General features: G+C 35.3%; 2 long non-coding RNA genes across 10 annotated transcripts in view; one reads left to right on the forward strand and one right to left on the reverse strand.

Moving 5' to 3' along the window:
- LOC116237842 (uncharacterized) overlaps positions 1-2,074 on the forward strand; it is a 305,216-nt gene extending 303,142 nt beyond the window's left edge. For all 3 annotated transcript variants that reach the window (XR_016466578.1, XR_016466579.1, XR_016466580.1), the window contains one exon: positions 1,220-2,074. This is a non-coding gene — a long non-coding RNA (uncharacterized LOC116237842). The remainder of the gene's footprint in view (positions 1-1,219) is intronic.
- Positions 1-26,333, reverse strand: part of LOC116237910 (uncharacterized) — a 183,741-nt gene that overhangs the window by 15,285 nt on the left and 142,123 nt on the right. For 2 of the 7 annotated variants that reach the window (XR_016466572.1, XR_016466576.1), the window contains 6 exons: positions 12,046-12,175; positions 8,484-8,606; positions 6,959-7,093; positions 6,440-6,670; positions 5,589-5,685; positions 3,708-3,914 (listed from right to left, as the gene is read on the reverse strand). This is a non-coding gene — a long non-coding RNA (uncharacterized LOC116237910). Of the gene's footprint in view, positions 1-3,707; positions 3,915-5,584; positions 5,686-6,439; positions 6,671-6,958; positions 7,094-8,483; positions 8,607-12,045; positions 12,176-26,333 lie in introns of those variants that run through there. The other 5 variants (XR_016466573.1, XR_016466571.1, XR_016466574.1 and 2 more) reach the window with 5 other exon arrangements.

Below are 26,333 nucleotides of genomic sequence, written 5' to 3' on the forward strand. Positions count from 1 at the left end.
CACCTCCTCATTCTGGATACTCCTGTCATAGTCACTAAACTGAGACTTGTGGTTACACTGATGGAGGGGGAAAAAAAAATAGTACTGTACTTTCAAGGGTCAAATTTCTGTTGATGTCACTGAAAAAAGAACAGTTTCATTGACAGGAAGACTATAAGATTTTTTCCTCTATGTTATAGGTAAATATGAGGTGCTCCAAAAGTACTGCCTCCTATTTTGTTATGTTGTCCCGTGACATCAAAAATGGGTATTGGTGGTATGGCAGTAGGAGTTGAACCTTCCCACCACTATTCCATTAATTTTTGTTGTCGCGAGACAGACGGCAGCTGAAAAATTGCTCTAGCAAGTAGTGGTATTTTGCTCTTTGTTGTGCATAGTTTCCATGGAAATAAATAGAAAGCATTACTTTTGGAGCATACTTCGTAGATTCTTCTGTTTTGGTTCTGGATATCCTTATTTTTTGCATGATATCTTCATCTGTTAGAACCAAAGAAGCACAGAATCACCACGGTTGGAAAAGACCTCCAAGAACATTCAGTCCAACCATCTACCTACCAACCATATTTCCCCATTAAACCATGTCCCTTAGTACAGCATCTAAACATGGGATGGTAGTCTCATACAGAAGGGACTACCTCTGTTTTATCTCATAGGCACCATATCGCCTCTCTGGCAACGTCACCTTCAGGAAAATAACAATTACTTTCTTATCCCAAATTCTAATTACAAAATGTAATGACTGTAGGTGGATAATGATGGCTAAACAGGGACCAATATACAACACAGAGGAAACAATCTTTTGAAATGAGAAATTAGTCTTCTGCTGTGAGGAAAATAAGTCAGTCTTTCTATATTTAATATGGGAACTTCTGAGAACTTGATCTTTACTTTTCTATAGCAAAGAAGAAAAATGCACTGAAATTTCAGTCTACTTTTATTTTCTATGTTTCTGATTAAAAAAAAAAATTGGAATGTGAAGCACTGAGTCTCACACCACTGTCTTGGTATGTTGTGGTTATGGCATGTGGTTGGTTTTTTTTTGTTTTTGTTTTCTGAAAATGATATAAAATTCTTGATGTTCTTCTGTATTTAATTCTGAATATTCTCTTCTGAATGGAACTTTGTCCTAATTCAAGTGCCACTAAAATAAAGGTTAGCCTCACTGACTGTATGTAACTTGAGTGGAAAAGTTTTTATAAATTATCTTATTGTTTCACAGGCCTTGGAGAGTGCTGTTGTGGATGGCAATGAGGGTGACTCATCTGGCTATAGAGCTGGAAATGGAAATGTAATATTAAAGAAAATAAATAAAAGACTGAAAAGAGAATTAACTGAGGAAATGAGGTGTGAATGCGTGAGACAGAGGTTAGTCTACTGCATGTAAGTAGATATCACCTAATTATTTGGGAAGCAGAACTTAGTAAGGGAACTGTAGGATCATGAGTGAACTAGAGCACTCTAGGATATGCCTAGCTTCTTAACTTATTGCAGCAGGTAGATCTGCCATTCTGGAGTGTATAAGGGATAGCTTGAAAACCCCTTTCTTTGAAAGAAGTGCATTATGAGTATTGATTGATTTGTATTGCTTACATATGTGTTACGATGGATTTTTTGCATTGCCTATAAGCAGCTTATCACATTCAGATTTCCAAAATCATTCTTTTAAAGAAAAACAAAAAAAACCACCATAAATTTACTTTAAAACACAAGAGCTAGGTCTAGAAACTTAACATAAGCTTTGTTGCATGAAAATCTAAACTTAGAGCTAGCAATACAACCAGGGCAGTGTCTCTCAGTTCTCAGTAGAATCCAGGCCTCCATTCTTACCAGGAAGAGTGTCACTGTCCTCACTGTACCCCAAATGTATGCATTACCTTGGAGTAGCCCTAGTGCTTCCTTCCTCACTATTTATCACGTACAACTTTTTGAGAACTCTTACGCTTTTACAAATTAATCTGTAAAGGCAGCTGAGACTGAATTTGGTGCACAAAGTTACTTTTCTATGTCATTTGACAACTGACTGTACCCTTACTGCTATGGAAACACTTTGCTTTTCCTAGGTCAGTTACTCAAATGTCACTACAGCATCAGGTCATAAAACAAACCCCTCTCCAAAATTTTATGCAAAAATTCATTAGAAAGAATGAATATTTTAAACCATAACTCCAGTAAATGTATCGAACTATATCCATAATAACTAAGTAATGTGGATAATTGCACATGCTGTTGATGTGTAAGATGTGCTGACACTCATAAAAGCATTGTTGCTGTGAAGTCTCTAAGAGGTTACACAAACAAGGCTTTCAAAATAAAAGCAATTAAGAAGAAATTCAAAATAAAACCTGGGATTTTGTACGCATGGAAGCTACGAACAGAGGACAAAACTGCTCAATAATTTTCCATGTGAAACCGTGTTAACAATTTGTATCAACAAAATAAATAGAGGTTAATTGAGGTGTGCTCATTAACATTTTGCTGTCTGAGCAAATAGTTTTTATTTGTAAAACTAATTGAGACTTTTGCAGTTTGTTTTTTGAAACTGTGATGTAGACATTATCATACAATCCTGTTAGAAAAACAGAATAAAAATTGCATGATCAGCTTCTTAATTGTAGGTATTAATGTATTTATATTCATATTATGTATTAGTTGCATAGTATATCCTTTTATAATGAAAATATCTTAAATTATTTTTATATATATATATATAATTCTTTTGTCAAAATAGATCATATAGAGAGACCTTTTTATTCTCCAGGTTTTATTTTGGATTTAGAAAGAAACAAGAATGGTATAACTGAGGATTATGAGATTTCTTATTTTATACCTCACAGACTTTAGGATAGTCTTTATGGCAGGGCAGAGGTCTGGAGGCTTTTCCATAGATAAATAACAGGAGGTTGCAAGTTTCTAAGTTGGAGCCCACCTGGGTCAGGCCCCACAGATCGGAACATACAAGTGAGATCACGTAATAATGCTACTTATTCAGAAACTTGCCAAAGCCATTAGTGATAATTGATAACGTGGTGGAGGAAGCAGGGGTTAGCACAGCTAGACCATACTCTAAACTCATCTGTTTAGCTTCAGACTTGTGGAAATCACAGCACAGGTCCTTGTAACAAGAAGAAGGTCTTTCTTAAATCTGAATAGACTTTGTTCCCAATTATTTTTTTTCATAGGATGGGCTGTTTGACACTTTCAAGGCACTTTACAAGGCCCCTAAAACAAGGTACTGAAATATTACTAAATTTGTGTTCTTGACAGCTAAAAAGACTAAAGATCTAATAGTGTTTGTTATTTGCCTTATACAAGCCAGTTCATTTCCCAGGCACGTAAAATACAAACATAGTCCTTTTTTAAAGGAAATGAACCATTTGGAAACTGAAGAACAAAATAAATCAGATTCCCCAATGTCTCATCAAGTGCTGGAAGCCCGAATCTAAATTTAGAAAAGGCAAATGAAAATATGTTCTGTATTAAAGTGTCAAGAGTGGTTTAGAAAATTTTGGTTGTAAAGTAAAGTGTCATTTATAGTATATGCTTGGATATTCCCTGAAAAAAAAGGCACTAGGACTTTGGGGGTTGGACAGAGCAAGAGTATAATGGCTGCCCTTCCAGATATGCCTAGCATTCAAAGTAGGGTCCCTCTGCACAGGAGCTCTTACTGCCACAGCTGTAGAGGAAAATTCAGTTTTTACACTCTGTGCTGCAGTGCAGGATGAGTTGTGGCAGGTCTACATACCTCTGTTATATCCCACATCAGATGTTTTTGTAAGAAGGGATAGCCAGGTCCAAGAATGATTCAAATACAGCGCGCTCACATTGCTGAGGATCCATGTGTGATCTGCCATCTTTACCCTTTTTCCTCTGCCATAAGCATCTTCCACCATTTTGAACTTCCAAATGGGAATCTACTGTATATTGGGAAGGAAGAAGGGGAGAAAGAAAGCAGTGAGTATTATAAAAGTCTGTTTATTACATGCTGTAACTCTATAACTCATTTATTTTTTTAAACTCCTTTTGAGGTACTGGCGTCAAACTACAGTGTCTGTAGGTAATCTAGCATAGATCTTCAGCAAGGGACTGACTGTCATATATGCAGATTTAAGAGTTCTGATTTGGCCAGTCATAGAAGTGTCAAAACTGCAAAAATGCAAAGTAATTATATAATAATTGCTATTGGGTATAAATGAGCAGACTGCACATACAAAAAAATGTAGGCATGGATCTGGTATGTCTGAATACTTGGAAAAATAAAAAAACTGATAACCACTTAATTAAAACTGCAGTACTCCCAGTTTTGAAAGGCACTATGAAAGTTCACTAAGATACTTCATACAAACTCCTTTGATCGTGAAGCACCATTCCTTCTTAAACTGCCATAATACACAGCGAGCAAGATTTGAGACATAGAAGTTTCTGCATTTTCATGTCCATTACCTGCTGTTTTTCATGCCACCCTTTCCTTTCTAAGCCACAAAACAGACAACAAAGACTTTCTGACCATCTGATGTTTGATCTCTCTTCTCAGAAAATAAACCGTGGTTCAGCAGCACTAAAGGTTACAGGTAGGCAGGTACTTTTTTCTTTTAATTCCCTTTTAAAATATCAGCTACAGTTAATTAATCAGACTTGAACGCACTGTCTTTATGATTAAAAAAAAAAAAGGTATATATTCTTAAGGACTTTTTCTGAAGTACTTTCATTTATAAAAGTATAGCAGTCTAACAGAAAGTAAGTGCATGCTAAATAGGTCCTGGCTGCTATTGGTAACTCTGTTTGAAATGTTTTCTCCCTCAGCAAATATTCACCAAATAAAGTGAACAGCCTTTCTTGTGTTTACTTCCTTGCTAAGACAGATGCTGCCTTATTATCGGTAAACCACCTTCTGATATAAAATACTAAGTGCAAATCAGAATGGATCTAAATATCTAAATATTGATATTTGAAAGTTGTAGTTGGTCTGTTCCAACAAAAGATGGCACTGCTGTTTTCTTCAGAACTGTAGGGTCTCTTCATTGAAATTAAATACTTTTAAAACAGTTCCCTCATCTTTGTCACAGAATATGCTCATTGAGATTGGTATTTGTTATTACTTAGCTACTACTTAGCTACCAAAGGCCTTAGACCTTTGAAAAGCATATATATATCCACAGGATGTCCCAACTGGAAAAAACTAAGTGCCAGTAATTCACAAAATACTCCTACAATTCTAACTGCATGAACAACCTCTTGGAGTCCAATTTGATCTTGATCGTTATTTTATGGAGACAGTTTTGTCACAAATAAGAAATAAAAGGAAAATATTTTTGAAGATTCTCTGCGACCTGTCTTTTTTAATGAGATATTTATTAACAAAATTAATTCAAATGCCCCTGGATCCAGGTGCACCCTTGACATTTTCTGCCTATATTTTACACGTGTGCTCCAAATAAGATTTTACACAACTCTGAACTTGTTCCATTGCCTTAATTCAAATGAGTTAGCTTTGCACTTCAGAGCTAAGCAAAAATTAGGTATGAGTACTAATCCCACAAATAGTATAGATTAAGATGACAGTAAGGAACAAATAGAATGTACTTACTTACTGTGAAATAAATACACTGCACATCCCCAATTACAAAATAAATTTGCAGGAGGTCTGTGTTCCAAATTAAAGCATCTACCTGTTCCCATGACTAAAACCTAAAAATAAAGCAAAAGTAATAATCGTGGTAATAATATGTAGAACATAAGTAGCCATTTTAGATAAAACTGAATTTAAAAAATGGACCTATTCAGCATCTTGTGGGAATACACAAAAATCATTCCTTATTTGTCATCACCTTATTCCAGTATATTCTGAAGTATGTAATTTAGCCTGAATGACATCATCAAAACCTCAAATGTCCCAAGTTATCCAATATGCTTTATGTCAAGTGGAACCAAAAAGATTCAGATGCGTTTGGACAAAAATTACAATATATTCTGAGATACCAAGGGAGCTTTTTTCCTGTCATTTTTTGGTGATATTTCTGTATGTCAGAAGCTACATTTCAGATATGCTTTCAACTTTCATTCTGGGTTTGTTTTTCTAAGAATACAGTCATGTTATGCTGCAAGAGAACCCTTCTTGTTCTTTCTCTATCCTTTCCACACTTTTCTCCAAAACAAGGATAAAAAAAATAAAACCTGCCAGGCAAATGATCCTGAAGTTGAGAATAAAGGTTTTGGTTTTTTTTTTAAAGAAGCATGTAACAAACATCTTTCAAACTACACAAAACTATTCACAACATGGTAAAACCCCAACACGTTCCACCCTCCTTGCTGCTAATGATCACCTCCATTCAAAATGGCAGCCGTGGGAAGTATTCAAAGATGTTCACAGAAGCTTGTCACCATGAAACTGAAACAGTTCAAACACTGAAATAATGCAATTTCTTAAAACGGTAATACTGACCTTTTTGTTGGCAGAGGTGTCTCTCCATGCAGCTCACTAGGTCAGTCTCACCAGTAAATAGGACAGTGACGCATTGACAGTGCTTACAATTGTCTTCAACAAGTGGAAGGAGAACTGCAGCTTTACAGGTCTTTGCACATTTGCACAGCAGGAAATCACCTTGCCTCATTAAGAATACATTACCACTTTGTTTGTCTGTTCAGAGTTTTTAATGAGATTCCCCTTAAATTACTGTTTGGAGAGAAGCAGAATATTAGCACACATGTATTTCAGTCATATGTTCAATGCAGTAAATTCAGGGAAAAAAAGAATTGTCAAAGAAGTGCAATATGTGGGTTTTAGATATTCTCAAAATTAAGCTTTAAAAATTACTATAATGTGTATTTTATCCTTTGTTGTGTGTATTAATCCTGTTTTAATATAAGCTTGGAGTTGGGCATTCCTCCAAATTTAAACTCTTTTTTTAATTTTCCAGTTTTACCCTGGTGGGTTTTTGTTTTTTTTTTTTTTCCCCCTTACCTGATCCTGCAGGCTGCATTATAAAGCTACTTTTCCCCACATTCTTCCTGTCCTGTCTCAGAACTGTTTGCCCTTACTGTGTTCTGCCTGCTTCTCTGGAGAACTGTGTCTGTATCATGGCTGCATTCATTCAAACTGGAAATCAGAAGAAGGTGAGTACTGAAGAGACACTGCAGGAAACTGTCTTTCCAAGGAGCTGAACTTTCTGCGCATTCATTGCTCATGGAGAGCTATGCTGACTCCTGTCACAACCCCAACTTGCAGCTGTTCCCCAGAGGTAGCCAAACAGGCACAGCTCAGGAAATTCCTCTAATTGAATTATTTTCAGGTGCTGAAAACATTCATTTTATTGACAAAGTACTTATGGAAAAGAAGAGAAAGTAATATAGAGAAAAAGAACTTGAGGAAGAGGGACAGAATTTTATGCTTAAAATTAATGCTAACGTAATCAAAAATCTTCATAGTAGTCAATCACATTGCAACCTTCCCCACATCTTCTTAAAAATGCACTTGATTATTTACTACAAGAACACAGTAATTTTCACCATGTACCACTGTTTCATGACGCTGCATTAGCGAATCAAGCAGTAGACCAGGGGTTGCAGCTGTCTTTCAAATGCTGACATTCTTTCACAATTAGTACCACAACAAACAATGATATGCAGAGTTAAAAAACTCAGCATTTCCTGCAGGTGATATTGATTTATCAAGATACTAATGTAGGTATGCTGAAAACTTAGAAGTACATTTAAATTAATTCATAATGAGGACGTACTTAACATAGCATAGGGATAATTAAGGAATTTGAGGTAAAGGACACTTCATTTTTGTACTTTCTACAAAATTACCATGCACTAAATTTAGTGAAAATCCTTTAGACAAATTCGTTTTCTCAATATCTAATTATTAAACAAGTTACCTCCCCACATGTCTAAAAATTTCGTAAATACATTCTTTAAGATCACATCAAAATCTATATGCTAAAAGACTAAGCACAGTACAATGTAATAGAACACGTCAGAGTATGGTATCACTGTACCATGACCAAAATCCCTGAGCCCCAACCTTAAAATTCAGTTGTATGTTTTTGTATTGTTTTCAAGAGTCTACTATAGATATTCAAGAATCCTGAGTAAGAGATGGTTAAGAAATGATTCTCGTGGCATCAAGACCTTGGCTGCCTGACACAAGATGACTGTGTTAATAAAGAATTTGAAACACGAGTTAAGCTTTCACAGTATCAAATCTGTACAGAATCAGGAAAAATAAAAAATAATTAGACTCAAGAAAATCAGAGTAGTAGTGTAATCTCTTTGTCTGTGAGAATGGCATATCATAAATATTTCTTCAGTCATCAGAGAAAAAGCATTTTTGCTCTCCTCCCCTTTACTGCTGCTTATAAAATGGAGGAGCAGGGCCTCTGTAATTAGCTTGGAAAGTAGCTCCTCCTCTTCCTCCCACCACATGCTTTGGCTTGAGAACAATAGCTTCATACTTATAACAGAATTAAACACAAGGCGCTTACCTTTCTGTAGCATAAGTGAGAAATGGTCAAGCCACTGGTTAGTGACATCAACTCCTGGAAGCATTCATAATCACTGGGCTTGAAGTTCATGAGATCCCCACTGTGTTGTGGTTTGAAGCAAATCTGAAAGGAAATAAACACATTCTGCAGTTTGTTCCTGTCTTTGTAAAGGCATTTTGTAGACTCGTTGAAGAAAATATGAAATTTAGAATAACTATCTAAGATGCTCATTGTCCTGATCAATAGCTATTACACTATTTTAAACAAATGGATAGACTGCACTCTCAATCTCTGGCAAATGGAAGTTGTACACACTTACCTTTATATTTATCTACACTTGAACATGTAGTTTTTTGGACCAAGTGAAAAAGTCAGGAATCTAGTAAGGAAATTATTTTAAAAAGAGATTTTAAATTCCAATAAAAAAATTAATTTTGTTACAAAATTTGATATTGAAAATCTGTCACAAAGAAATTTGACAGTTCTAGATTTCTGCTGTAGATTAAGTAAATACATTTAGAAAATTTCTGAAACAGAACACACTCTTTGTCTCTTCAACTTGCCTAAAGAAATCAATGTTTTCCTTAGGTTCCTAATAATTGAAATCAATGCTGTTGAATTTCAAACATACTAGTACTGTATGTAAACTTTGTTTCAATACACAATATGTTTAATGGATCAAAGAGCTTTGTTAATACAGTACAGTTCTGATTATTTCAGCATTTATTTCAAACAGCTTTTTTTTTTTTTTAACACACTTGGAAATATATCAGAAATACTCACTTTAATTAATAATACTATTTAAAATTAGTATGAAAAAGTAAACACAGTCTTCAGCCTCTGTTTTATAAATGGCAGTTAAAGTAATGCAGAATGGAAATCCAATATCTAGATTACAGTATGCAAAAAAAAAAAAAGTTATTTTAATTGCTGATATTTATTTGCTGCAGGTGTAATTAGGACTCCATCTTTGTGTCCATTAAATGCAGCTTCCATGTGGAATATTCATAACATATATACATATATATTTTAAAGTAGCTTTAAAAGTTCTGGAGTACCAATAAATTATTTGATTCTAATTTCTGTGACATCAAAAAGAACTATGACTTTTTCCTCAAGATTTACATCATTATAATTTAAAAAAAATACAGGATTCCCTAAACTTATACTTTTCTTACTTATTGTTATCTAATCTTTTTTTCTCCCTTTGGTTTTATGTTACTTTTCCTCTTGTATCCCAAAATTTGAACTCTTGAGTTCAATCATCTGAGTATAAGACCTTGAAAGAAGGGAAAGATGAAACAATTAGATGCTACTTTGAGGGTTCCACAAAGTTATTCTTGCAGTTCTGAGGGAAATTCAGAGATTATGACTTTCAAGCTCAAATGGAAAGGACCCAATGGAAAACAGAAGAGCTATCAAATGATCTATTAGTTGTTTGTGTGATGCTATCATTTCCCAACAATATGCTGGTTGTATCTAGATCCTTCCTAGTAATAAGATAACAGATGTTATTATTCTATGAGAGCTGCTTCGAAAGTAATGCCTCCTATTTTATTATTCTGGCCCACAGCATCAGAGGTGCATGTTGGTGGTATGGTGGTACAGGATGAATTTTCTCACCATTCAATTTTGCTGTTGTGAGACAAATGGCAGCAGTGGGACACTGCCAAAATGACGTATGAAGCAAATGTGTGTAAATGAATTCCTCCATGCTGAGCATTTGTAGATAGCAAACAGTGGATGTGAGCGCAGTGAGGTGACACTGGGTCATCTCCACCAGTGCAGGTTTTTACAAGCGTGGCATACAGGCTCTGGTTCATCACTGGCAAAAAAAAAAAAAAAAAAAAAAAGAGAAGCATATCTTGTGGCAGTGACTATGTTGAAAAAGAGCAGCTGAGAGTTTGCTCCATCAAATAATTTAATTGTGCTCTTTGCATCTGTTGTAGTTCCCATTGAAGTAAACAGGAGGCATTACTTCCAGAGTATAACCTTAAAATGAATGGCATGCTATATGGATTGCTCTCTATCCAGCCTGTCCTTTTGGAGTGAATTCTTGTGAGGATCTAGATAAATTGTATATAATATAGCCTTTTTTAAGTGACGCAAATTCCTATATACCTATTAAGGTAATATTTTATTAAATTAATGCAATTAAAAAATAAAATAGCTAATTAGGTATTTATAACTTGTGTAACAACAGCCCAATTTGTACCATGGCTGATCTAAATCACAGCATGGGAAGGGACCTCTGGACTTCAGCCAGTTCTCACTGTCCACTCATCTATCTGGTCTTCCTTTTTCCAGATCTAGTCAGTCCAGTTACCAATCTCAAAGAACTTTCTCATTTCTGATTGTCTTTTTGGGTGTTCTTACGTGCTGGTAACTTGCTCATCTACTGATATCATGGTTTTATATACTAGGTGTAAACGTATGGTCTGTGATTCTTTAATCTCTCATCGAAAGGAAAGACGACTACCAAAACAGTAGAATAAGATCCCAAGTCAAATGCATCCAAAATGGAGACCAGACTAGAAAATCACAGTGCATTTTCTCAGATTCTCCAATACAGGCATAAATGACAGAGAAGTAAAAATTGTGGCCATGAAACTTCTTTCAGATCTTAACATACAAGGATGAAATTGTGTTAAAGATCCTCTCTTACCTCCATGCTTATTTTATTATTTGGGTTTCTTGATTCTCTAGCTTATGATTTATAATCTTTTTATCCTGTTACACCTCCCCCATCTTATGGAAAACATATTATGAAGGATTCTTTTTTTTTACATCACCTTTTAATTTAACCAAAATCTGTTTCTAATTTTAGTGGTTGGGATTATAAATTACTGCAAAAATTTAAACAGATGTGAATTTCCTTCTCATGGTGAGAAGGCAAACCTGGTCCAGATGCGGAATAACAATGCTAAGTGTGGCAATGGCTGGGCCCTCTAATGTTTGTAAGGGATTTTATAATATAATATATATACATATGTGTATATATATTTAAAAATCTCTTAATCTCATTCAAAACATTTTTTGAACAGGCTATTTTGTTCCTATCCATTTTAAGGTGTTTCTTTGCACGGAGATCTGTACTGAGTAAAATTGTAAAAGTTGTTGATGGCATATAACAATTATTTTTAAGGTTCTGTGGAATACCTTTGAACAGTTCAATTAAGTAAAGCTCATACTTTAATACCTCTTATTCCTTCTTTTTATTTTCTTTCCTAATTTTTTTTCCTACTAATTTTGATAGAATAGGCAACATTTTTTTTTCCCTTTACAGGGAATTTTGTATGTTATTCCATAACATGTTGGAAGTTTAGAAATATATAATTAAAAAAGGAGATGTAGCTAAAAAGATAAAGAAGGAGATCTAAGTCATTAGTCCCGTTTAGTTGCCTACAAGTTAAACCAGTCAGTCGAGCAAGTACATATTCAGTCTGAATCTACATTCACCATATTTAAAATTTATATGTCATCTAAAAGAAATGATGGTAAATATGTATAAAATAAATGAATTTTAATTGCTCTAATTTTATTAGATAAAAAGCTTCATTACCTTTAGACTAGTTTCAGAAACCAAAGAAATCCCTCCAAAAATTCCTGAAGAGCTGAGCAGGACAATCCAATGGAGCTGTTGCAACACAAAGTGATTACTGTGCAGCATCTTCCAAGGGAATGGTTGTTAACTTAATGAAATAATAAAAAATACCATGATTAGCATCAAACGAGGTACGGTGTTTAATAACATCCAGCAGGAGTTACCAGTTCTGATATTTATTTGTGTGACAACAAGAATGGCTATATTTATTATGCTTCGTAAAATTAAAGTGGGTTAAAGTTTGACCATTTCACATAATTGCTTTTCAAGCCAACAGTGGTAAAATGATACTGAAAATCTGACCCTGAAAAGAAATTATTTTTTTTTCTGTGACAACAGAATTAGACAAGATTAAGAAGGTATATAATTGCATTGAAGTGCAATGAATTAAAGTCCTTCTTCAGTACCACGTATCTTTCACCTAGTACAGTTTAAGTCATACTTTTTAAGAAACTCAGGCCTAATATTTTCAGTTGTTTTCATTTTATAATAATGCCCTCCTTAGGGAAGTCCTATGAACTCATAAAATAATGGTAATAATGGTTAACTCTGATCTGGCTCTGAGTTCAGTTTGTATCTTTTCCACAGACTTCCCATGTCCAACAAACCTTGGACAAATTCTTCTATCTAGTTCAGAACACTCCATCTATTTTAGTAAAACTGGTTATGCTCTATTCTTGAAGTGCCATGATGATCAGGGCCACTACTGAGAATGCTTTTAACTGGAATTCTGACAGATTTCTTTTCCAGGTTTTTTTCTGTGATGCTAAGATAGATTTTCATATATTATGAAGTAAATAGTGTGAAATAACAGGTTTTTTGTTTTCTTCCATCCTCAAATCCTCAACTTTAAGATAAATATGCAGGAGAAGCCATTTTGCAAATACAAAGTTAATCAGTTTCATAATTCTACATTCTAGCATCTTTTTTTAATTCTCTCCCTTCTACTTCACCATTTTTCATCTGCACATACATCAAAATGACGAAACAAGTCCTAACTGTAAAGATTTTCTTTCTGCCTTTAAACATTATGCTCACTCACATTTGTAATGCTGTAATGATCATCCAATATAACTGAAAATTCTTGATGGGTGAGATTCCTTTTCATGAGCAAATTACAAATGGCAGTAAACTGAGTTTTGCCTTTCTAAAGATATTATGTGATTCAGACTCAAACTTATGATTTAAATTAAAGGAAATATCTTTTATTATCATAATAATTGATTTCAAATTAAATTTGAAAATTTCAAATTCTGATTTCAGTATCCACCTCAAAGTATATAGAAGGGTTATGTAGTCACTGTAACAGACAAGAACACTGCAACGTTCTGCTGCCTCATAAAGTGGCCATTACTCTTCATTTTCTCATCTCTATAGTATGGTGTTTTGACTTTCTTCACTGTATGTACTCCTTCAGTGCACGGAGAAAAATTCAGTTAGCTGTTCAAGCAAGTACATTTTTGTCAAAACTCTGTGGGGTTGGAGCAAGTATAATATCAATTCACAATTGACTCGCAATATCATTATAATTCAAAACTCACTCACTGTATCACAAGGATAATATCAACTCACAATATCAACTGCATTTTTGGACTAAAATGTTTATATCAAAATGCAGAAAGGAAGACCCCTCATCTCAAATACACATTTTTTCTTGTTATTATTAAAAACAATACGATTACTTATAAGAGTTCAAAAAGTAAAGACCTGAAGAACTATGAAGAATCTCTTCCTGACTTGTTAAATTCCAGCCCACCATAGACTTTGATGATATTTGTAATAGCTTCAAAAAGATGTTTGAGCTACAGGTAATTGGTAAAAAAGTAAAAGGTTTCTCAACTACTTTAAGATTTTGTTGCAGCTCTAAGGACTTGCTGTAGATACCACTTTTGGTACACCTAGACATACTTGAACACTAAAAATATACCTTCAGCTGCACTTTCACAAGCCATTTTGTATTGGTCTTCTTGAGTTGGTTTCAAACTGTGTATTCCTTATGGCAACTGGGGATAACCTGCACCTTGACAGTAAGCATAATATAAAAAACATCAACAAGAATCATACTGTGGTTCAACTGAATAATGCAAATTTTGTATTGTGTGGTTTGCATGTGTACTGTGATTTCAATATCTTGCTATATTTCTCTGCTACATCAGTGGCACCATGGGATGCCATGTAACATCAAGTATCTACAAGCAAGTTAGTATTGAACATGGGATCTCTATGTATGAAATATCCAAAATGAAGTATTCAAAAAGGGCAGGAGTCTGACAGAGTTGTAACAGTTATTTACCTCCTTGATACTGAGACTTACTTAATCTGTTACTCGAGAATGGTGGGGTTTGCTTCAACTTGAGTCATTCCAAAGGGAGCTCTCCTGCTTTCCTTCTTGGCTGGGTGCTACCATCCTGATCTCTGCCTAACTGGAATTAGCCTTCATGTTGTGTGCAGAGGACAGGTAGACCATTCTAAGTGCCACATGAATCACAGTCTTTCATTTGACCGCAACATTTTTTAGGCATACTATTAAAAAATGTCAGATTTGGAAACCTTTCATTTGACATTTATCTGAACAACCATAATGTAACTGTATGAAAATGTCAAAGGAGAATAAAGCTGTATTCTTATCTGTACAAATATCAAATGAATGGTTGTTTCCTCTGATATTTAGGGTCTGAAAGGGTAGAGGTCAAATGAGGTGCCTCCCCTCACAAAGGTTAGTGGTGGTGATGAACCAGGATAGTGGAGAATTCTAAGGAAATAGCTCTCACCTATGCCATGGGGCTTCTTGTCCTAAGAAACTCTAGGTAGCGACTCAAAGAGAATCCCAAGGTAGCTTTAATGCTTTGCCAACAAAATAGCTAATTCCTGCCTCCTGCCCCAAAGGCTGCTTGTCCCTGACAGTTGGTTTTGTGGTTTTGTTTATTTGGACTTTTCCTGTGAAGAATGTTTCCCTTTCTAGCTCCATTTTCCCCTTTTCTAAGTAAGAAAAGCTTGCTTGCTTCTCTCTTAGTCCTCCAAACTGTACTCAAATATCTATCATGAGGGATATTGTGGCTTTGTGCTTAAGCACATGCAGTCCAGATTTTCAGAGGTTCAGTAATTATTGGAAGCATGTTGTTTGAATTTCTTCCTGTTTTTTTTCAGTTTGAGAGTAAAAGCTAATTTTTTTGAAGAGGAAATACAAAAAATGACTTTCTACGTGGCTTCTTGCATTCATAGAGCTATGAATATGCAAGTTTCTGCTGAAATTTATCATTGTTTGCAAATTATGTCAGTTTCCCCTTTGATGCTCATGATCTGTAAGTATTTAGATGTCTAATTCCTACTGACATAATTCTTCACTGCATAGCCAAGCAGAGCACCCTTCTGCAGCACTGACAGTCATTCTCTCTGTAACCTTCTTGTATGCATCAATGTCATAAAACCTTTGGGGATATCCTGGTTGAACAAGTCTGGCATTTGTGGATTGTAACTACCAGTAGGGATACCAAGGTAACTGTAATCTTACAGTCCCTTTTATAAACCTCTTCTATATTACGTTGTACTGTTAGTTCAGAAAGTGAAAGTAAACAGGTGGCTCTTTCCCAAGCCTATTGATACTAAATTATTTTAACAATATTTACCCATTAGAAATAGTAAGACGCCATTCTATTTCTAGAGTCAATGCATTACAGAGTCACCACTTTACAAGTCGCACATTCAAGCTCAAAAGAGATTCCTGAGATGACTGTTTTGCTGCCCTCGCCATGTAAATGATGCTGCCACACTAAGCCTTCTCCTGCAGTATCTATTTTATCAGCAGATGTCTGTGGACTTCATGCTGCCAGATTGCCCTGTGATCTCTGTCAGGCCTACATTTATGAGAAATCCTGACACATTTATTTCTAGAGCCTGCCTTTAGCATTCAGTGTGTCACAAGAGTACCACTGTGGGTTGTACCACAACGTCAGTACGTATGTTGTGTCAGTGCTGTTGTGGGTGACTGACTGTGGCGTGGATGTGCACACGATTTATCTCACAACCCTGCAGTGAAATAGTATCAGTGGATGTATGCTTTCCTTCTCAGAATTTGGAGAAGGGAGACGAACCCAGTTATTCCAATTTCCCAGTGAGTGCTCAACTGATTAAACTACTAGTTATATTACAGATTAATTCTTTGAACAGGGACAATAAAGATACAAATGAAAACATCCACATTCTGTATGCCCCTCATCCTGAGAACAATAACTTATGTACTTTTTGAAACTCATCTCAGGTACCACAGTAGAATAGAATTACTTCCCCATTAATTTTTTGGTAAGCCACTTCATATGTAAGAACAATGGCATATCGTTAATTTAAAACTGTTACATTCATGACTGAAAGGATTTCCAGAATAGCCAAAATTTGTTCATTGATATCTAAAAAGGTCCAAAAGTCAGTTTGTCTATGAATGACACCATAACACTCTAACAGCATTAGGCCAAAAGTTTACCATACATAAACCAACCATCCAAATTCTTCCTCTAAAGCATAAAAGAACTCTTAGTTTTGTGACCACTTGTAAATATGCAAATAATATTCCCTTATAAGATCTTAAATACATTGTCATGTGAAATGATTAACACTACTATAAATTTGGAAATGTTGAGATTCGCAATTCCAAGTGCTGATTCTCTTACATACTCTAAATGCAGACTTTAAAATTTAAACATAGTAAGAAATGCTTTTTCACAACATCTGCTTTAAGTACATTATGATACCAGAATGACATAATTGTGGTCTAAGAGCAGAAACTAGGAAAAGGGCTGCTATATCATCTTATTCCCACTGAAAACAAACCAACCAACCAACCAACTCATTCCTCCGCTACCTGACTGGTCAATCAGTGTGCAATAAAATAAAAATATAAGTTAAATAAAGTTAAAATAATAAAATAAAACCCCTGGCTTGAACAATTGAATGGTGAGAGAAGGGGAAAGGCTGTGGGGGAAACACACCAGACTACCCTGGAACTCCAAGGAACATCTTTTGTATGCCCTGTGTAGCACTCATTTTACCTGTCCATTGCGGTATCCTAGTAACGCTATAAATCTGAAAAGTCCTCTGTAGGCAGTTCCTTGGCAAATTTTTAGGAGATTTAGAGCTGAGAACACCTTCAACCCTTCCTTTCTCTCATATTTTCTTTGCCATTCACCCATTAGAATTAGGATTCTTACTGCATTGCTGGGTCTTCATTGTCATGAGACTCTCTAAGTCTAAAACATGTATTTAGTATCCTGAACAGCAGGAGGACTCTCCCTGAAGGCAACGAGATGTGGCTTTCTTCTATGTTGCACATTGTTCAGGTTGTGATCCTCTGAGGATCCCTACTCTATTAATTACCTGATCACGGGGTAACCTGAGTGTTAAGTGGAGCAAAGAACTCCACAATCTAAAATATGATTTTGTAATGCTGCCTAAGGATATCCAAGTCTGAATGCAATTTCTCTTGGTACGTTACATGATATTTTTTTTCTTAATCTCACTGAAATTTCACTCCTGCACAAGCAATAGAACTTAGCTTAGATTCACTTGGTCTGTGAATATCCTGTATTAGTCTTTTCAAGCAAGTAGTGAGAAGGATAACAGAAGGGCCTACAAATGGACTTGAGTTGTTTCTTCCCCATAAGATATATTAGTAAATTCAATATCTTTCTGTATTAAACTCTGCAAACATAGGAAGATGTGTGAAATGAACAAAGTATGTGTATATAAGCATGATGGGTAAAGAGTGTTGATGTTGAACCTGAAATGAAACTAAGGAAAGCATATGATGTGTGAAACATATGGCAATGCATATGTATGAAGTTTGGATCAGGATATGCATCACAAAATAGTAATAGTTTTTTATTCTGGGAGCAGAGAGTGATAAAGCAAAGGGGAATAAGAACTTCACACTAAAAACAAGAGAAGTTGGAATCTCCTTCCTCTTTGCTATTTGGCATTTCCTCTTGAGAGAAGCGGAGGAAGTATTTAAATATTTTATAACCTTCCTTATTGGAACATACATCTCTTTATTACATTTTTGGAAGCATGTGTTCTATTTGAAATCATTATGGATGTATAAATATTTTTAGGAGATGATTATTCTCTGTATGTAGGTGGAGAAGAACATCGAATTAGTGAGATCTTGCTTTTGTGGGTAACAGAGCAGCTGGCATTATCCTTCCTTTCCTCCGCCTCCTTAGCTAAGGGAAAACACCTCTCATCCTCAACTTTAATTCCCAGAATAAAATAGAGATGTTTTAATGGTTTTTACTTCTCCCTTTCCATCTACTTCAGGTAATACTGAAGTTTGTTTGCAATTCTTTCATCAGACCACTGTGAAAACAAAAAGCAATGGCACAGGGCTAACACAGAACTGTAGAAAGCAGAGAAAGAAAAGATCTAGACTACTTCCCTGACTATATTTTTCATTGGTTCTCAAAGACATTTATTTATGGCAATTCAAAAATGGCACCTAATCTTTTCTACCCTCTACACGGAGGCATCCAAATTCAGGCACTTATCAGGAGGGACATCTCCTCATTATCTAGTATATAAAGCATAGGTCACACCATTGTGAGAATTCATTGTATGTACAGCTGCCAAATGGAGCTGTGGCCTTCCCCTTCAGTATTCACTAGTGTTGGAAATAAAAATATTAACCAGTGATGCTGAATAAAAGATTATATCCCCCCAGTTCTTGTAAAGTAAAAATGTATATTAAAGGAAGCTACTCAAGATCACTGTTTCATAAAGGCTGCAAAGACTTCTTTTTCCCTGGTCTATACAAAAATTTGGCAACAGAACAATGAATAGCAACAGATACTATGGCTCTAGTTTATCCAGCTGAAGCCTTGAAATCTTAAAATCACTTTTAGCTACTATTTTGTAAACAGGCATTCAACAAAGTTCAAACTTGATATTGCTCAAAAGTCTACTCTACTCAGCTCTCCTCCCACATATTGTTTTCCTAACTACATACCTCATTTGCTAATGTTTAAAGTAACCAGATTTAATGGAACAATGCTGGAATATTGCACCTGAAAATCTGGCTCAGCATCTTCTTCAAGGCACCAGTGCAGAAAGACATCATCATCTTTTCCTAAAAGTCTGACTACTTTCCCTCATGTTTACTCATGGATTAAAAAAAAAAAAAAAAAAAAAAAAGGACAAGTGTTTACATCTAAATAGAAAAAAAAAAAAAATTGCTAAGGAATCCAAAGGCTCGAGACAGGATAAAAACGAAAGTAAAATATAATCAGGCAATAAACAGAATATCTCTGTTCCATTATATTCAGCAAACTAATTTACTAGGAAATTATGACTAATAGGGTGAAGTATCTATGCTAAAGTGGCCATGATAGACACTGCAGTGTATTTTCAAATTAAGAGGGCTAACAACATAATTCAGGAAAGTAGAGAGAGCCACAAAATCATGATAGTTGGGTTCTTCATTTTAAATGAGTTAAAGAGATTTATCTCTAATTTGACAGACTGCAAACTATGTGCTGAAGTTTCTTTCTCATTTACTTTCAAAGCTTTAATATGAAATACAATATTTTAGAATGGATTCAGCTATTAGAAAAAGGTGCAAAATAATATTTTATTTTATTCATCTGATGTACACAGTTTTTACTTTGGCTTCTTATAAAGATTTGGGGCAATATACAAATTTTAAATCAAGAATTATGTTTGGAATTTTGAAAGATGCCACTTTCAGTGCTCTTCAAATTACATGCTTGTGTAGTAGCCATGGCAATCTGCAGCTCGAGAGCTGCTTTAATAAGTGCTCTGAAGAGTCTCTAATGCTTGTATGTTTGCCAACCCTTCCTGATTTCCCATCATTTCTCAGTTAGAAAGCAATAAAACTGAGGGATTCAGATTAAATAATCATCTTGAAGTTACTGTATGCTTTTTAGCAGCTTACTGGGCAAAGATGTAGTCCACACTTTTCATGTCTTTCATGCCTTTTTTAACTAACAAAGCTGTTCACAGCATCCCATTTTTTCATTGTGTCTTATCTCAGGTTAAATGCAAAACAAAACAAAAAACTAAAAAACAGTCCAAACTTAAAAAACAAGCCATAAGCAACAATTCAAACTACAATACAGAACCAATAAAACTATACTAATTGCCTGATTGCACTTCTTAATTTCTTTCCATGATGTATCACTTTGCCCAGTGTTACAAAAACACTTTACATTTCTGTATTTGGACAGCTCCCAGGACAACTGGAATTAAACACTGATTAAACCCCAACGTCATATAGAAACGTTATTGCTGTCATCCATGCTAAACAAATTCATTTGCTAAAAAGTAAGCATGTTGAATAACCAACAGTATTTAATAAATCCCTGCTTTTACTTTGCTAACACAACATATACTACGTTAAAATGACATTGATGTAAATCTGGAATGATCCTATTATTTGTAGTAGAATTCATCCACGCGGAGGTGGATGTTTACAGAAAACAAAGTTCTAAATTCACTGGGAAAACAGAATAAATGGACGTTAGATGTGTCTGACAGATGTGAGTCAACTCTTTAGAATATGAAGCCCACTGATAATCCTGTACTACAATTTATAATTTATAATACAATTTATTTCACTTTTAGAATACTTATTTACTACCTTTCCGCAGATGCACAAGGTAATTAATTTGATTTTGATTAATACATTCTTTGTAAGCCCTCTGTACTAAAAAGTCATGAGCTGCAAAGTCTTAATTTCTTGAGATTTTGATTCCATATCATTTATCAGATTTGGGTACATGAGCAAGATGACTGCTTGCAAGAGAAGTGTCACTTTCTGGTCACTGGAATCTAATTATGAAATATGTACATGCAGAACATTCCAAAATAGCATAGCTGTCGCTATGACTGCATGTCACTTTTGTCTCTGTATCGTTGGTTTTAGAAACATTACACAAAATGAATTGCATCAATCTTTTGTTTCCTTTCCTATCATTTTTTTTTTAAGGCAGCCCAGGAAGTTCCTGATGGAGTTGAGATGGAGCAGTAAGTACAGATTTTCCTGAGTATCCCACAGACACGTAAGTCATTTGGTTCATATGTGGGTGGTCTTTGACTTATTCATCGAGATCTGTTATAGACTCTCTAGCACATCCAACCCAATTAGACAGATGCACAGTGTGGTCTTTACAAAATATCATTCAGCCTTGTATCTTGCAACAAGCAATTACAAGTCATCTTCAGGGCATTGATTTATCTCTCGTTGCCCTACCAATTTAATGACCTTATGATTTATACTGATTATGGAAGTCTCTACTTGGCAAGCAAAGTAATTATCCATCAATCTTAAATTCTTTAAGGGAAGAAAATGTTTATTTTCTGTCTGCATAATAAGTTTTATGTCATTTTTAATGTCATGACTCCCACATGCATTGAAGATATATGTAGTGACTCCTAATGTCTCACAGAATGTCAACTGAAAATGCAACTTGACAACAGGCTTAGCTTCTATTGTCTGAATACTTGGCATTATATAATAAGGATGGTTAAGTCCTCTGCTTGGAAACTCATAGATTATCCTCACACAAAATGATGGACAAATATCTATAGTCCAGTCATGATGCCCTATAGAAAACCCCAAGTGAGAAAAATAGCAGATTTAACACTTAAATAATTTAAATATCACTTCTAGACACCGAGAATGAAGATCGTCTGCATGGACCACACCTCAGCACAAAGAGGTGAAGCAAATGACCTCTCATTGTCTCTCTGTCACTGCTTTTTTAAAGTTGTTTGATTTAGAATAAAGATTCCAGCACTGTGTGTATGTATTTACTTTGAAAGAAAATGGGCAATATTTGACTGCAAATAGAAAAAAAAAAAAAACAACAACTGAGCCTAGTTGCCTCATTTTCCAGACTAAAATATTCCATTTAGTCTTCTACAGAGCTCACGTGATTCTGTTTGCTTTTTTTTTTTTCAATTTATTTTTAGCTGTAAAGTTCCTTATGAATTGAAACATTCTCAAAGCCTTCATATTATGGGGAGACTAATATCCAAGAAGAGGGACTGAGGATTACAGGTATGCCAGTGACTCCTCCAAAGCCTACTTCTTTGCCCTGCTCCTCAAAGTGCAGTCACAAACAGGAGATCCAATCACTGCTTATTTTGATCTTTTTCATTATGCCCTCCCAAGCTGTACAGACTGATCTCTGATGTGTCCTCATTAACAGCCTTTGTATTTTAAGACCCCCGGTACAGCAGATGTTTAAGATGACAAAGTCCTTTGCACATATTTTAAGTTTGATAAGAAGATTCACTATTCACAATAGTTAGTGTGGATGGAAGTGATAGTTTAGGTTGGACACAGACATGAAGAGAGTAAGTTTCCAATGTGTACAACATACATCATCGGTGATACAGATGACTTACCACACCTTTCACTACACACAAAAAGCTTCTTTTTAATTCCTAAGAAAAAAACCACTTTTTTGCCTCCCTCCCCACCTTTTTCTAATCAAAAGTTTTTTTTAATTAGGACTGAAACCAATGCAAAATTTACAATCATAACCACTTCCTTCCATGCAAGATCATTCAAAGTAAAAAATAAATAATAAAATGAAAAACCATCACCACACACACACAAATATCTATATCTATATCTATATATATAAACAAAAGCAACATTGCAGGTTTTTCCTCACATTCTTACCACTACCAATTTCAAATATCTAAGCAACTCCATCCATCCAGGAAGTAATATAGATAGATTTGTATCCACACTACTTAAAATTATTCATGCTTAAGTATGGATGCTTACATGCAATGTAAGTAGTATCCATACCTCTCTTTTAGGTTAGACACTACATGATTCAGGATGCCTAACTTTTGACTCTAGCTATCTTCTGATCCCCAAATGATGCTCTGTTGCCTTAATCATTATTGTACACTTTAAAGTTTTCAAAGTGTATGTAATGATGCAGGTTATTGAGAGTTTGATTTCTTAGCACCAAATGGAGGGACTGGCATGAGGGTGTATAGAATCACAGAATCATTAAGGTCATCAACTCCAGCCCCAACCCGTCCGCACTGACCACATCCCTCAGTGTCACATCTCTATGTCTCTTGAACACCCCCAGGGATGGTGACACCACCTCCTCCCTAGGCAGCCTGTGCCAATGCCTCACCACTCTGAGAAGAAATTTTTTCTAATATCCAACCTGAACTTCCCCTGGTACAACTTGAAGTCACTACCTCTTGCCCTATTGCATGTGGGAGTGATGAACGTTCTGAGATAGGTTTTTAAAAGACTCCGTAGTTAGAGGAAGTTAATTTTTATGGATTGCCATTCATTGTAGTTCTTGGAAGCACTCCAACATCAGTTTTGCAATAATTTGAAGTAAACCAAGGAGCCTCCTTCCTGGCCATCTTTAGTAGTTTAGATACATTTTGTAATAGGGCACAAAATACAAATAGCACATATCTCAATTAAGTGGTTTTTACTTTCTATTTATATCCTAAGTGTACACTGTGAAACAGCATCTATCTCCAAGAAGATATTGCAGTGTTGAGAAAAACAGCTTTCAGTCAGGCCCAAAGGAAGTATAGAAACATACACTACAAAACAACAAACAAGTGGAGATTGAAACGCAAAAATAGCAGCACCGTAAATCAGTTTCAGTTTTATGGAATTAAATGTCACCTAACAAGCTATATAGAAATTTCAAGGAAATTTGTTTGTTCATGTGAAATTTACAGATTTTAGATATTTCATTTGGTATTTGGGATTATGGTATAAAAGTATGGAAAAATAATATAAAATATAGGAAGCTGACTGATTTCAAGCAGCAGTGTTAATGGGGAACCTTACTAATCAGAGCTTTTTCCCACACAGCCTGATAACATTGTCTGAATATTTATCTCATTGAGCCAGTTTAAATGTGAAAACTTCGGCAGCTGTTTAATAAACTTTCATTTTAATACAATCAAATATAACGTGATGTGTATCACAGAATCACCGGGGTTGGAAAAGACCTTCAAAATCTCCAGTCCAACCATCCACCCATCACCAATAGTTCTCACTAAGCCACGTCCCTCAACACAAAATCCAACCATTCCTTGAACACCTCCAGGGTCGCTGACTCCACCACCTCCCTGGGCAGCCCATTCCAGTGCCTGACCACCCTTTCAGAGAAGTAGTATTTCCTAAAGTCCAGTCTAAATCTCCCCTGGTACAGCTTGAAGCCATTCCCTCCAGCCCTATCACCAGTTACATGAGAGAAGAGGCCGACCCCCATCTCACCACAACCTCCCTTCAGGTAGTTATAGAGAGCAATAAGGTCTCCCCTGAGCCTCCTCTTCTCCAGACTGAACAATCCCAGCTCCTTCAGCTGGTCCTCATAAGGCTCCAGACCCCTCATTAGCTTTGTCACCCTTCTTTGAACATGCTCCAGGGCCTCAATGTCTTTCTTACAGCGAGGGGCTCATGTATGTATATAGAAGATACTGCTGTATATCTTATGGATGGAAATGCCTTTTTGTATGTACAATTTTGTATGTACTAAGCACATAATCTAGGAAACTTACAATATAATTCTAATGATTTTTTTCATTAAATATTAAAATGTATATATATATATATACCTGAACTCAGTCTTTCATGCATACTTTCTTGAAATACACAAATTTATTGCAGTTTACAGCATCCTGAAATTGCTTTTTCTATCTGCGTTTCTGCATTTGTAATCCTTCAAATTGTTTTTCTTACACAGCAGACAAATTTCAATGAACATTATTGAGACCTTGTTTTTAGATAAAAGCTGGAAAGATAAATTCTGGAAAAATAAGCACATAACCATGTTTGCAAAATTGTTCAGCTAAACTAACTTTCCTGCTTACCTTCTTCCTACATAACTGTATTGTATTTGGTCTTTCTAGGGACCTATCATTTGATATCTAGAAGCATCTACCTGCAAACAGAATTTTTCAAGACATTGGATCACACTATAAAACAATTCTGAAAGATTTATTCGGACCTGGCACACGAGGCAGATTCCCTTACCAAAAAAGAGATGACCAAAGAGAGAGAGGAAAACCTCATGGTCCTTAAAAACATTTTTGAGATCTGTATGGTGATTCACCAGGTATCAGAACTGATTGAAAAGTTAAGCATGCATCACATATCACAGGTATGCAGTCTTTCCAAACGCTCACGAGGAGAGGAATTAAAAATACAAATGATATACTTCATCTTAATCGATTATTTCCCTAACCTTTATCTGTGTTCTGTAGAATACAATGAAATAGCATACAGAAGACACGAAAACTATGAAAACTGATTCGCTTTTCCTGGGGATTTTTATGTTGTTTTTTAGCGCTAATAAAATTCCAACTACTTACTGTTTCAAAGTATTTTAACATGAAAAATACAAGAAAGTTTGGTTATGTTGGAAATGTCAGGGCCTTTGGGAAGAAAACATGGAAAACAGATGTTTGTTGTTTAAGGTTACAATGTAATTAAGCCAATGGGACTAATATTACTTACATGTCGTTACTTAAGAAGCAGCTGTTCCTCCCACCTCCTGATTCACTGATTGGATCCTGTGTATTTTCCACCCCCATAACACTGTCTCCTTGTCAGTATAAGCTTCTTCTCTCTAGTAAATTGAAAGCGAAGTTCATTCTCAGAGCCTCAATGAATGGAGGCTGCTGAAGGCATTGTCTTCAGCCTTGTATGTAATATTAGGAGTTCGGTTGTGTTCTGTTTGTTTTGCCTGATCAGAAATTTAGCCCATCTTATAGTTAGAAAGGAAACACAATACTGTATAGGAAGCTCATATTGTTTTACAGAAAGTCACAGTAGGATCTAGAAAAAGTGAAATGTTGCTCTAGTAGAGTCCAGGAGAAAATGCAAGTGAACAACTCTAGAATATTTATGACAAAAAAATACATAGTAATGCCATTTCTTGAAAACAAATAGAAAAAACAGGGTATTGGTAGAGATGGCAACAGCATCAAGAAAAGGCTTGTAGCACATGAATGGAAAAGGCAAGCTTGTGGAGCCTACAAATAACCAGTCTGTACCCAATTTGTCATTTGCCAAATACAGTTACCTAACTTTGATAATGATCAGATCTAAACCCAGCACCACAAGAGACTTATAAGTTATAATGCTTAATCATTAAAAAAGAGAAACAAAGACAATTCAGAAGTATTTCATGAATTTCTGTACAAATCCTACTTGTGATGTTAACAGGTTTGACTTG

The sequence above is a fragment of the Phasianus colchicus genome, chromosome 5, assembly GCF_987193195.1.
Source record: "Phasianus colchicus chromosome 5, bPhaCol1.hap1.1, whole genome shotgun sequence".
Taxonomy (NCBI): Eukaryota; Metazoa; Chordata; class Aves; order Galliformes; family Phasianidae; genus Phasianus; species Phasianus colchicus.